The following is a 14485-nucleotide window of genomic DNA, read 5'->3' on the forward strand; positions in this document are numbered from 1 at the left end:
CCACATAGCTTACCAGTAGCTATGCTGATATGAATAGCTGACTCTACATTACTCTTTATCATGTGGAATTCATTTCATGTGTTCTGCTACACTGCTTGAATTTAATGCTCTAAGACCACAAAATTCATTAGACAGAATAAAATGAATAAAGGACTACTGCTTAAGACATGTGTCTTTAAAATCTGAAGTGTGTGTTGTAGGGGTCTGGTCAGTAGAATTCCGCTTAATAACTTTCTGCTAGCGCAGCATTTTCTGATAGTGTCACTGCCCCTGAGCAGGAAGATGAAATCCACAGCTCTCTGATTTTCCACATTGTTATAGTTCATTTTGAAGTCAGTCACCTATTATCTTTTAGGGTTAATTTTATTATTTTATTATTATTATTATTTATCTATTCTCTTTTAGGTTAATTCTTTAATCTCTGAGCCAGACATTACAGTCATCTCAAGCTAGTTATTAACCAACACTCAGCTGCATTTGTGATTTTACAAACTTCACAGAACTGGAAAACCAGGCTACAAACGAACTCTAAAGCACCCAAGTCCACAGTACACTGAAGTGGTGCCAACACTATATTTGGCTCAAAGAAATGATGTTCTGAGCTCGTAAACATTTAAGAAACAAAGCAGACTGAAAAGCAGCGTAGATGACCAACTCTTTGCACAGAGCTTTATCTTGGCCAAACATTAAAAAGTAGGATTAATGACAGTTTTTCAGATAACAAATTTACATGTGTTTGTGTTGTCATGGCTAAAGCCAGTCAGCAACTTCTATAAAATATCTAGCAGCTTAGGAACAAAAAAGAATTCAGAGTGAAACTAAACTATCTTGAAAACAGATCTAGAATATAAACACACCTTGAATGGTTTATAATAAAAATAAATTTTAAAAAAATTTAAAAAGTAAATAAGTTCTGTTCTGTTCCAGAATTATAAATTGAAGGATGTTATAGGCATCTCCTAGCTCATTTGGTAATCCAATATCAGAGAAGCAGTATTCAGCAAACACCCATGCCACATAAATACTAGATGCCAATAATATTGGAAGTTAATAAAGAAGAGATGAACACCAGGTAAAAGAAAAAATTCTAAATAAAACCTTAGTATTTTAGTAGATTAGACATTCTCTCTCTCCTAAAGAAGAGAAAAAGATTATATAAAGTAACATACCTCTCTAGAAGCTACCTTACTACTCATTAAGTTTATTAATTTCTTATGCTTAGATCAAGACATTGCTCTTAACTAATATTCATTCACCTTAGATATGCTACTCCATAAAAATCAGCCCCATTCCTCTTCTTGCATCCTTCTGACCCCAGATAATTTTTTATCATCTTTCTCAACACATACTGTTGACAATGCTCCACAGTCATTAATTTGCACTTCGAATGGACACTAGACATAAAATCAGGTATCTAAATGACAGCAATGCCACACCTCTGTTTTCCTCAGCATCCAACAATTTTTTGAGAAAAGTGGCCTCAGAATGCCAGCGCTGGAGTCAACAGAGTGCAGCAGCTCTGACTTCTCATACTGCTGAAGAACTATCATCTGCTAAATATTTAGATACACTCAGAGTATCATAGATCCAAGCAAGACAGAAAAAAGGAAAAGACAAAAAATTCTCAAACAGCCCTTTAGCTTTATCTCTTATGAAGTCCAGCCCAAAGAACTTAAGAGCCCATCAATCTTCCTGGGCAAACAGCAAGATGCCCTTACCTCAAATGCACTGTTCATTCTATTTAATCTTTTAACTGAAATGTCTTTGTAGCAAACAGACATCAGTGCCACAGAGACCCAGACCCTTGATCAGCAGAAAGATAAACAGCAAAACAGTAGCAGCACTTAGTTCCTGCTGGTATGAATATAACTGTGATGACTGCACTTTAACCATGTTTGGGGCTTTTTCTTATTCTGGAGTAGCACAAAATTGATCTCGTAGGTCTAGCTATAGGACATTTAATTCCTTCAGTTCAACTTTTTAAGACAAATATTAAACACTAAGTTTCTGCATATATGTGAGTAGCATTCAGATTTTATTTTACAGTAGTGTGTGTTGTCTAACCTCCAGTGCTTTCATCTCTGATAACTATAGAAAATCACACTATTTCATTAAATTCCCTGCTTTAATTAGCCACCTGGGTACCTTGGCCACAAAGCTGGTAATGTCAGCCAAAAATAAGTGTTACATGTTAGTATAGCCTTTACTCTATCTCATAAAGGTTTTTTTCCCCCCTCAAAGCATCCAAAAAATGCAGACATACAAAATACTCCCAAGAGCAAAATCTGTAACGTTTTCTAAAGGAATATGTCTCTGCAATAATTTTAATCACTTTAAACAGCATTGCAGTGGGACCAGCTGTCTGCAAGTCAATCAAAGAATTCTCCAGTGTACAAGGAAGCTGTGCTCCTCAGCAAACAAAAGAACAAAATCAGAGCGCAAAGAATGTTTTCAGGGAAACAAGCAAAAATAGAAAAAAAGCCAACCCCAAACCGAGCCAACTATATCTATTTTATGAAACATAATTTAGTCAAAACAAGTAGTCTATGTAAAATAAGAAATTCTCAAAAACATGCTTTAAAATTCAATATAGTACACTTATTTTAAATAAACAAACACCTTCACCCATTGTTCTAGGAAGGCACTGGGTAGAATATTACCATCATCATTACTTGAAATAAAATATTTTTGTTTTTAACAGGTCATCTCTTTCTCCTTTATGAACAGCCCACACCTTTACAAAGAATTCATGTATGTGAGCAGTGAAACAAATCATTTTACTAGGCACTCTGGGTCTCCACAGCTAGTCATGCAGAAGACCTGATCCTGTAAATCCCAACCACGTGAACGTCCATTCCAAATTACATTACTTCAGTAGGACTCAGTAGAAATATTCCTAGCAGTTCAGTTCTCACTGTCTTAAGAATGAGAGTCTCTGCAGGTGCTTCACTGAATCATGACTAAACCAGCAAAAGGGTAATGCTTCAAAATGTAGGTCTAATTTCATTTAAATCCAAAAGCTAGAATTGTGTTAAGATGTAAGCAAAGTTAAGTACTGCTTCTGGCACGTTCATGGAATTAAAATGCACTTGCTACTACCTATCTATAAACCCGAAAAACAAAGCTGGGTTGGCTCTACTAGACTACAAACACCACAAGAGATGTTAAGAGGGGTATTGACAGACACATTCCTGACACAAACAAGGACACTCTTTATTCACTTAGAGCCCAGAGATGGATTTTTCTGTAGAAAATAGATATCAACATGGTAAGAAAACCTCTACTTGTGACATGCTGAATTTTTAATATAACAAAGAAAACATATCTTGAACAAAGGCATTTTTTTTCTAAAACAAAGCCCTCATGCTTTACTGCTGAATTAATAAGTTAGACTATAGTCACTGCAAGTTCTATAATATGGTAATTAAAAAAAACTAATCAGTGACTTTCTGTGCTGTCATTTGCATTTAAAACTTTCATGTTGTTTTTTTTTTCAATCAAGAGCCTATAACCTAAAGAATTATTAGTGTCCAAAACATCTTCTAAAATCTAGTATCTCCTTATTCTTAGCTTTTCTTATTTTCCTTTTGTTAACTAATACAATTGTCACACTGATAACAAATTAAATACCTTAAATGAATAAACAAAAACAGCTATCCCAACCATTAAGAAATTAATTGGTCTATCAAATTTTAATATTAAAAGCAGAAATACTCCTACAGCCAAAGACCCTTTAAAAAGCTCACAGATTAATACAGACCACTACATATGCATAGGGGAGTAAAGGGTTTTGAATGCAAACTTCTTAAAGGAGAAATAATAAATAAACAAGTATTCCTTGGTTTTGTTACACATACTCAAAAGAAAACAAACAAAACCAAGAAATTTTTACATGTCTATTTTCATAAAGGCCACATCACTTTGGAGGAATATTTCATTCCCAGATCTCAATGAATTTCCTTCTTTGCCTATCTGACTAACCTATTGCCAACGTATAAAAAAACAATCCTGTATATCCTGTCTCAGCATTGCCCTCCTTGTCTTCATTATTCCAAAGCAGAAAATCCAGCAGACCTTATTCCCTCTCTTTTCCTTTTCTCTATGAAAGAACTATATCTTCCCCTCTCTATTTCCCACTGAAAAGGAGCAGGAGCAAGATTTCAACTCCCTTTACAATTGCTTAAACTCCTAGCCTGTGTGACAACATAATCTGTGACCCCACAGCTGACCCTGTGACAAAATTTCATTTTTACAGTTGTGCTATTTGATCTTGTAACTAAAAAAAAAAAAAATCTACTCTACAGTGACATAAAGGGAAGTAGCTCAGCTTCCTTAGCATGTCTATTATCATCTGGTATGAGAAAGAAAGCTTGAGTGGATGCCTCCTGGAGAGACAGGAAAATGTTGTCAGCCCATTGCTGGATCCCCCCGTTGCCAGGATGGCTAACAGGACATTAAGACCTTCCCATAGGAAAGAAACTTATGAAAAATGAGTAAAATTTTGTTGCCTTTTGGGGAAGAGACTTTGGAAGCAGGTGATTCTCCCCGGTTAACCTTGGCTAAACTGACTTTATCTTATAAAATAAAGGCCACTATTTTCCACATGCCTGAGAAACATTATCACAAGAAATTAATATAATCTCTGACTGAAGAAGAATGCTTGCTCTTCTTTCTGCCATTCACCTGATGCTGAGACTATGGCAAACTCCATGTCACAGTTCATCTACACACCAGAGCTGGGAGGTACCCCTCTGTGCTCTCTTTGATAGAAAGAACTGGAAACCAAACAACCAGCACAAACATGGGACAAAAAAAAATCCAAACCAAATAATATTTTTAAAATATCTAAAAAATATATATTAATTCCTATATCACTGATTCTCCAGTTGAATGCAAAAATTCCATAATTACATCAGAATTAGCAGCTAAGATAAATGAATTTTAGTATAGTCAATGTTTTCATTACACTTCCTATTACTGATGGCTTACATAGCTACTTCAGTTTCACCCAAAGGAGCAGGCCTGCCCACAGAGATCTGTAGGTCTCAATAAAACCCTTCTTCCCATCCCCTTACACTCCCCCCTTTAAATATCATTATTTCAATTGCTTGAAGGCTGGCTTCAGGTTTCTTAATACTCACATTATGACAATTTTTCAGCGAGACAATTACTTTGCCTCCAAATGCACCACAAAACACTATTATTGTCCTGGGACAACCAAGAACTCTGCCTGGTAGAAATAAAGCAAGTGTCACAGAAGTTACTGAAACATTTCTCACCTCAAAGACAGAAACGTGGGAAGAAGGGTTTACCTAACACAAAATCTGGGAAGTTTTCCAAAATCTTTATTTAAGAAGTGTTTAGTCTGACACAGTTCCCTCATAAGCCCTGGAGAGACGGTAGAAATATCCACATGAGGATAATGCATGAATGAAAGAGACGTACTAAAATCCTGTTCCAAACTATGGTTCATGTCACTTTGTTTCAACGCAGATCTGCACTGCAACCACTGAAACTCCGACCCCGAGCATTGCACTGCTGTCTTCCTCAGCACATTCCTGCTGGATGACACTCTACATGAACATGTGTGAAATTTGTACCAGAAGACTCATCTGTCACACATCTCTCTCATACACCCAGGATTGTTGTGCTTTTTCTTCTGATCTCCTTCTTTGAAAGACAAAAAAAAAAAAAGCGCTGCTGATGACAGCACACTAGATGAGAGGGATATTTGATCTGATTTAATATGGCAATTGCTTGCTCAGCTATTTTATTAATTGAGACCATTAGCAATAACTGTAAGCAGTTACTGGAAATCATTTGTTGCCTGAAATTTGCAACCAAGGAGTTGCAGCCCTGCTACTGCTCCATCAGCTCCTTCCCAGCTGTAGTCCAGAAAAGCTCTTTTCTTTAAAATACCAAACAAACAAAGCATCTCCACACAAACAAACAGGAAAAAAAAGCTCCACCACCTCCTGACTCTTTACAGTTTTTCTCTGCATCCTACTGCTCCACAGCATGTCCAGCCCAGCCTGACAGCAATCAGGATCACACCTCCTTCTGCAGCACTCCATGTTTCATTGCAATTTCCTTCTGGATCAAAGCTTCTGACTGCAACTCCTGGCTCACCCTAGAAGTTCTCAGGATCAATCCAGCCATTACCATTCAATACATAAATCAAGCTTTCCATACTTTTGCAGTAACTTCTTCAGATGTTCAAATAAATCAGGTACACTTTGTATGCCTCTTGTTTAGACATACCAACTTCCCCTTATTATAAATCCAGATCAGAGCACAATCACGTTGCCCAGGTATGTTGCTCCTGCACTGTGGAAGCAAACAATACGAGTGGAAGGAGCGGTTCCACCAACAGCCCAATTCCTAAATTTAGTGCCCCTGTCTCTTTTCAGTCACAGCTTTTTGAGGGCAAGCTGTGCTATCTCACAATGATTCTTCACTCACACACCCCTCCACCAAGCACAGGGAATCCTGACAGCTTTGAGCCCAGGCAGTCACCAAGCTCCCCAGGGAGTGCTCTGGGGCTACTTTATTCACAGGTTCAAGAGGTAAAGGAATCTGCCCTTTGGATCTTGCCCCTGAGGAAAACTAGTGGAGGCAGCAGGTCTGGAGAAGCATAAGAAATATTGATGTCTTGAACCAGTAACTGTGAAAGGGAAGAGCAACAGCTCCTTATGTGCTCTCTTCCCCAACACAGAGTTCTGGTATTACATCCAACCCAATCCAAAGCTGATATTTTTCCTTCAGCAAGGTAGAGCTCTTTCCTCCTCATATCCACTTTATACTGCATATCCATTTACTTTATGGAGTATTTACCCTCCAAATCAAATCTCAAAAAAACCAAATCACTATGAAATTAAAAATATCCTTCCTTATTTAAATAATCCCATTCTATTTTAACCTTTGCATGGCTTTCAGCAAACTGAAAGTACAGAACTGAGCATACAAGTTCAGTAGTGAGTGGGATGAAATTGAACAACAGAGAATCCTCTTGTCCCAGGTCCCTGTTTGTATCTTTTTATTGTTCGTCACTATGATTTCTGCTTATTTTTAAACATATTATTTTACTTTTTTGTCTTAAGAAAGTAGAATTCCAAATAAATAAACTTTCTACTTTACTATTTCTTTAAAAAAAATGAAATTTACGGAAGTTTAAAACCACACATGTAATCAGATAAATCTAAATAATCTCTTCTCAAAATGTCATCTCTTTAAAAATGTTTAAATGCTAAAATATTGGTTCTGCATATGTAGCAAACAGACTAAAAGAGGAAGACATGTCAGCAATCTGCCTGTTATCCAACGTGACAACTATGTTTCTCACTCAGAATAACCAGTCTCTCAGAAGAGTAATGTATATCACAGATTCTCTCAGTTTTCAGTAGTACACTATCTCAATTTCTCCAGGGAAATTATCTTTGAACAACATATCACTCTGCCCTTGGAACCATCAAACTGACATTTGACAAAACTGTGGATGGCTTGCAGGTTAAATTTAAAACTCCGTTGAACCTTCCCTTGCACATCTCACTGAGCTCTGGCCTCCCACGGAAACAATTAGGAAGGCCAACATCAGTGCTGGTGGGAAACTTTCTAGCACTGGTCAGTACAATAGACATGGAAAAAATATTCCATCTCCTCCTTATGTGCAGGTAGAGAAGTCTGGGGAGTACACAACCTGCTGTAACCTAAAGGTGGGAGGATGTCACCGTACTGATGGTTGTGCTCAGAATATTTTTATTTTGTACAGGCAGGTGCACACGGGGGGATTATGCCAATGTATTTGATTTTCTTGTTTGTCATCAGAATCAACAGCCCACCATGTTATAAAACAGATGCAGCATTTTTCTAACCATAATAACCTCACAGAAGTATGGATGACTAAAATGACAGCTAAGAACATACTGATTAGCAGAAATTACGGAAATTAATAGATTTGTTTCTTAAATTAACTTTGACCTTAATGAATATTCAAGCTAACAAAACTTTACACTTCACTGAATTCCCACAATAAATTCTAATCATACTCTACAACTTAACTGGGATTCTAGGAATGGAAGTTGGCAGTGTTACGAGGACAGTTGCTTCAACAAGGTCAGTTGGTTTTTTAGGTCAATAAAACATAACAGAAATTGCACCTCCAACTGCTGAACAAATGTTTCTGCATACCAATCACCGAATTGCAGTGAAAGCAACCATAATGACAACCACATAGCATAATACCTTTCTTTAGGCTCTCTTGGGCTAGAGAGATTTTCAATCAGTGTTGAGTATGCTCTGATAGAAATGCAAAGTGGTCACATTCAGACAACAATTTCATCATAGCCAACACCAGAATACATGCATTTAATTAACTTCTGGAAAAAAAAAAAAAAGGTTCTGAAAATAAATTGTTGAAGTATTTTCATAATCTGGGTGTAGTAGTTATCCCTTCAAGCACAAATGCGCTTGAAGTAGATAGACAGTAAATTTAGAGTTCATCCAATTCTTTACTACAATCAATAAGCCTCAAATTTCAGAAACAAAATTTTTCAGCTGGGAAGTAACTTGTGATTGTGAAGTGCACTAAAGTACATCGGGGGGGGAAGGGGGGAAAGCCCTGTCAATCTTTTTGCAATGAGCCAACTTTAGCTGTGCAGTTCCAAGACATCCCTGTCGGAAACTTCTCTGACATGTCTGACCTGTGAAATGTGAATTGTGCTTGGTTTTGAGGCTGAGACCAAAACTTTCCAAAGTTCTCCCAAGCTCTGCTTCTTTATGAATAGAGAACAATGCTGTGCAAAAAGTACACTTGGACAGAAAAATTATTAAAACTTCAGAACTGAACATATTATAAAGGCAGATTGAACTTCCGTCATGATTCTAGTCAAATGTGCTGCATGGCAACCTGGAACCATATCTGCAAATGTAACACTTGGGAGCTGAAATCTACCTGCAAAGTCTTTGCAGTGTACACCCTCCTTTAACTCCAGCCCCACTGATCTATGACGAAACAAACACTTTTGCATTGATATTGGTGAATCTGTCATCCAAACCATATGCAGTAACTAGTTTCTAAAACACCAAGAAGATGTTTTAAGGCTTTGCTAACTTACAATTTACAGCCACCCATAAGCATGAGAAAGAAAATTAACATCAAGGCCTACCAAGAGAAAAAAATGTCAACTAGATAAATTTTTACTTCCAACAAGCACCACAAGACATGTAATACTTGAAAAGTTTACTCAGAAACAGTGTGCAAAGACAAATGCCAGCTGAACTAATCTACAACCTGGAAGAATTTAAAACACGAACCTGACTAGATGAGGTTATATACAAACACAGCATAAAAAACACATACAGAGAAATCCTTTACAGTTATGTGCTGGTCCAGAATCTGGCCAGCAAAAACAGCTAAAGGTTTCTGAACCACTGCAACTCCTCGTATTCTGTTTGTAAACAGTAAAAGGGACAATGGCAAAGTATTAAGAGTAAGTCCCTGATCTTAGGTATAAATCTCTCTGTATATAATGGTCACTCTTCATTACCTGCTGGGTTGGGTTATCTACCGAAAAATTATTCCCAATGTTGAACTCCCTAAACAAAGGTAACATAAGCAAAACCCAAAGAAGAAAAAAATCTTCACACAAAACAACATATGAATTCAATATGTTGTTAATAAACATTTTTTTCTTACAGGCTTTCAAGATTCATTTTCTGTAAAGTTTCTGGTCTAGAAATGAAATGACCAAAAACTTCACGACAGGGACAAGCAGAATAAAAACAACAAAATACAAACAGAATTTAATAATGTGGAATCAAAATAGCCAAATAAATGAAGCATCAATGAAAACCTTCATTGTGGAAGGAGCATTAAGTAGGAGAGCAGAAAATACTGACCTGGAAGTCAAGCTGGTTGGAGTAGGGATGAAAGCAGCAGTTTGGAGAAAAACAGATAGGGAGGAAGACAGCAAAAGAGAATAAAGGGAGGAACACATTAGTTCTTTAAAAATATAACAAGCAGATGTTATATTAACAGATTATCAAAAAAAAAAAAAAGAAAAGAAAAGAAAAGAAAAGAAAACAAACAAGGAAGGAAAGGGAAGGGAAAGCAACAACTAAAATAAAATTTATGCAGAGATATATCCTTGCTGTGCACTAAAGAAAACAAACTTTTAAGTAAAAGGGCATCTTGTCATTGGTGGGTGGCAGAAAGACATCCATATTTATAACCATCCAAATTCATATACACACCAAATAGAACAAGTTCACTGGATGAACATTGGTAGCATTTACTGCCACACAAAAATCTCATCATATGCCACAAAGTCTTTCATTTGAACTACCATAGGTTTGGTGACCCTCATTCATCAAGTCTTCCAGTGGAAGTCAAAGCTAAACAATTTGGCAACTTGTTCAAAGATATTTAAAAGTTCACAAAGCACTGTACCTAACAATCACAGACGAAGATTTGACACCCCACCCCAGTAATGCAGCCCCTTCCAATGCTGACAGCAAATTTTTAATTCAGCATGAAGAAGAGAATTAATACTTCAGCACTGAAAATACTCTGATTTTGGTAACTTTATTTGTTGAAAAAATACCTAACATGTCCTTTTCAAATAAGTAAGGCCAAAACAATCCCCACTCAGCTAGACTAATCCTTAAATCTGTCCCTGACACACAGCCTTTTGTGCACTTAGGGAAAAGAGCATATTTAACAGCCATAAAAGTACTTTTTTAAAAATGCAATTATTCCATATGCTGATGTTTTGTCTCTTGTGCATTGACTTGTCAGTGCTGTGTGGACTTACCTTCATGAGAATTCAAATCCAAATAAACTCAGAATGAATTAATTGTAGTCTGAATACACATCTGTAGTGTTATATACCTACTGCATATGAGAAGTAGATAACAAAAAAAACCTCTTCTTGTTTAAGAACAGTCAGGTTTGTCTCATAGCTAGTATAATATTTTTAAATGGACTTTTATATTGCTGCAATCTTTGCTGAGAAGCTACACTTAGCTAACCAAATGATCAAGTATCTCACATACCACTGGGGAAAAGTGGATCCAAGATTTTGCAATCTTCACCATGTTGTCATCAGTTTCTTTCTCTTTTCAGTCTAAATCTACCAGTGGATAGCTTATCTTGCATTATGTGCCAGTATCCTTTTACTGAAATCACTCTTCTTCCCCTGCAGTGCTTACCCCTTCCAGTATTTACACAGGGCAAGCATCCCTACAGAGGTGTTGCTTTGCCAGGGACACTGTTGCTTAGACCCCTCCTGTGTCATGAGCACTTCATTCCTTTTTACCAGCCCTCTCTGCACCTGCTTCCAGTTTTAATTCAACTTCCTGGAATATGACTGACAAGAAGTACACAGCAGTGTTCCACACAGAGCCTTGCCAGCACCTGATGACATTAATACCTTCCTATCCTCACTGCAGATATTTAATCTGACATATCAGGATTCACTCCCCATTACTTAGATCTCTGCTTCGTTATTTAGATGGCTCATATGGCACAGCCATAAGCATATTCACCCAATCTTTCTTTTCCTAAACTGTATCAAGGATTATCATTAGTTTATATCAGGCAGGCTTACTGGTCCAAACTTCACAAACATGCATTTTATGCTATTGTGTTTCACTGCATTTTGTGATTCAAACTCTCTATCACATTTCATAAATATACTTTTCATTCTAACCCCATTAATAAAAGCTTTAAACAATATACTCCTTTAATCCCAACAGTTCTGTTTTGGATGCAGCTCCCTCTCCTTGGTGAGGCCCTTTGCATTAAAACTGGAGCTGATCACTGTCTTACTCAGTTTCATTTACATTATAAAAAAAAACACCCACAAAAGTAAAAAAACAAAAAACCCTGAACCACATTTCCTTCATCAAGAAAACCAAAGAAAAACAGCAAACTAAGTTTAACAAAAGCACATTATACATTAAATATAATATCTTGCATTTAATTTTAATCTTTTTTAATTATAAACAGATAAATTGTAATAAAAGTTATCAAATAGCTTTAGTATAGAAGGAGTAGATTCTCCTGTGTAGTACTAAGAAACTGCAAAATACAAAATTAATATAGAGAGAGTAATTTAAGAAACAGAACGTGATTTTATATGAGCAATAATATAAATTATTATTAATATTAATAATATTAATCTGAAGTGATGACACTCAGAAGTGTTTCTGAGCCAAGAAAATCACATCAAAACCAAAAGAATCACCATTCACATGAAGACTTCTTCATAATTATTAATAATGTTCATCTGCCAAGTAGCACACACTTATAAATTTAACTGCCCATATCTCAAAGCAGATACTTCTACCTCTGAGTATTTGGTACTTTCTGTGGCAATAGTTTCTGACTAGTAGAACATTAGTGTTCATCATCTTGTTTTAATTTTTTGTTTGAACTTGTAAATGATAACTTTATTACATTTACATTACTTTTCAAACTTATTTATAAAAGCACACCTCATTAAGTTGATGAATTTATATGCTAATATAATAAATACTGTGACAATACCACAGCTTGCAATAGTCTAGATTATCACTTCCTCAGAAATTTATGCTTTTATATTTTGAAAATTTATGTTGTTGCAATTATCTTGCAATGTAAAGACATTGGCATAGCAGTAAACATGGATTCCAGCAAGCTAGGAATAATAAATGCATTTTAACATTCACATTCATTTTCCTACAAGACCCCAGAGATGCCCTTGCATCTGAAGTTTGAGGAAATGTCAAATATATGCTAAAGATCGATAGCAGAGTTTAATTACTCCATCACCTTCTAAGTACAGTACATCATCTTCAAAAGTCTGTGTTCACTCAGCAGCACCCCATTATTTTCTGAAAAGTTATTTCAGGGTCAACATCCTCATCAACAATAACATAACATACTAGAAATTGGTGTTCCAAAACTTCACTGCTAATAGTATAACAAATTTGAAAAGAAAATGAATACAAAAACAGAAAATTCTCTCCATTGCATCACCCATTACAGGGTTCTCAGACAATAAGAACAGATTATATGCTGACAGTGTACCAATATCTCTGGATCCCCTAGTTCCTTGTCTTTGTAATTATTGTTTTGCAATCAATAATTTTCAATTTAATTCAAATAAATTCACTATTATTATCAAATTATTATTATCAAATACAAATAAATTATCAATTCTTTATCTCCTTTTACAGAAACTATTTAAATCAAATTAACGTTTCCAGAAATTTAAGATCACTTCATCACGATCACCTTTTAATTTTGTCATTTTAACATTCAAACATCCAACACGTTCGTGACTGCTACCTAACAAAGGCCTTAAGATTATGCTCTTGAGCAAAAGATTACTACTGAGTCTGGTGTCACACAATAATTCAGGTTTTACAGTGCAAGGATCAGTTGCTGTTTACACCTGGTGGTCACACCTGGCGTTGCTGCACTACAAGCCTGGGTCCATAATTGCCCCTACATCACCCGCATGGAAAAGGCAGCAGTTTCTCAACCACACAAAACCTCCAGCTGTGGTATCTTTTCCAATATGCTGCTTTGGGATTTTGGAGAGTGTAGGCAGAACTCACAGACACGGTGCACAGAGTGACCACTCTTGGTTACTCACTTCCTCTGAGACCTCTGTTACACATTAGAATAGGTGCAAACACTTGAGTATTCTCAACTCTGATGTGGTGAGAGAGGCAACTGCCAATTGAATTTGTCCTTATGTAAATAATCAGTTCTGTCTTAAATAAAAACCTTTTCTCACTTTGAATTTGAGGTCTCCATTCTCACGACACTTAACCATAACTAAACTTCACCAAACATCTGCAAAGAATGGCAAGTTTTGGCAGCAGGTAGCTGTGAAGGTTGATAAGCTACCATCAGTAAAAAGTGCTCTACAAATCTTTCTTTCCATGCTGGTTGTTTTCTGCCCCCCAAGGTAACCAACACTTCTGACAGATGTTCCTCTCTCTCATGGTAATGCTCCCTAATGCATGCTTCGTCTTGACTGGAACTATAGCAATGATCACAACAATGAGAACACTTAAAAGTTCTTTTTTGGAGCCATGAAACAGTTTTCTTCTGACTTGATCACAATAAAGCAATTATATAAATTATTTGAAAATACAGAATTCCTTCTTTCATTCAAGCAAGAGTGTCTAAGTAAAAGAAGGGAACAAAGAAAACAGATCAATCAAATAAGTAGCAGCATACCATATGGGAGAAGGTTCCAAGATCTATTTAATTATAAAGGGCATGAAACAAATTCCAAGACCCTCCTCTCTCCATTATGGAAAGCCTCTACAAACTTCCCAGAAACAAGACAATCACTGCCTGGTCAACATCAGAAAATATTCTTTTGAAGCAAAGACTACAGGGGCACGGGGAAATAGTTACAACTATTATTAAATATCCATGAGACAGGTTAGAAATACTTACCAATACCTTTCAGAACCTCTGAGAACA

The 14485-nt window shown here is 36.3% G+C and overlaps 1 protein-coding gene across 11 annotated transcripts in view; it reads right to left on the reverse strand.

Moving 5' to 3' along the window:
* ERC2 (ELKS/RAB6-interacting/CAST family member 2) overlaps nt 1–14485 on the reverse strand; it is a 419948-nt gene that overhangs the window by 239235 nt on the left and 166228 nt on the right. The window lies entirely within an intron of this gene.

Source organism: Aphelocoma coerulescens, chromosome 12 (genome assembly GCF_041296385.1).
Source record: "Aphelocoma coerulescens isolate FSJ_1873_10779 chromosome 12, UR_Acoe_1.0, whole genome shotgun sequence".
Taxonomy (NCBI): Eukaryota; Metazoa; Chordata; class Aves; order Passeriformes; family Corvidae; genus Aphelocoma; species Aphelocoma coerulescens.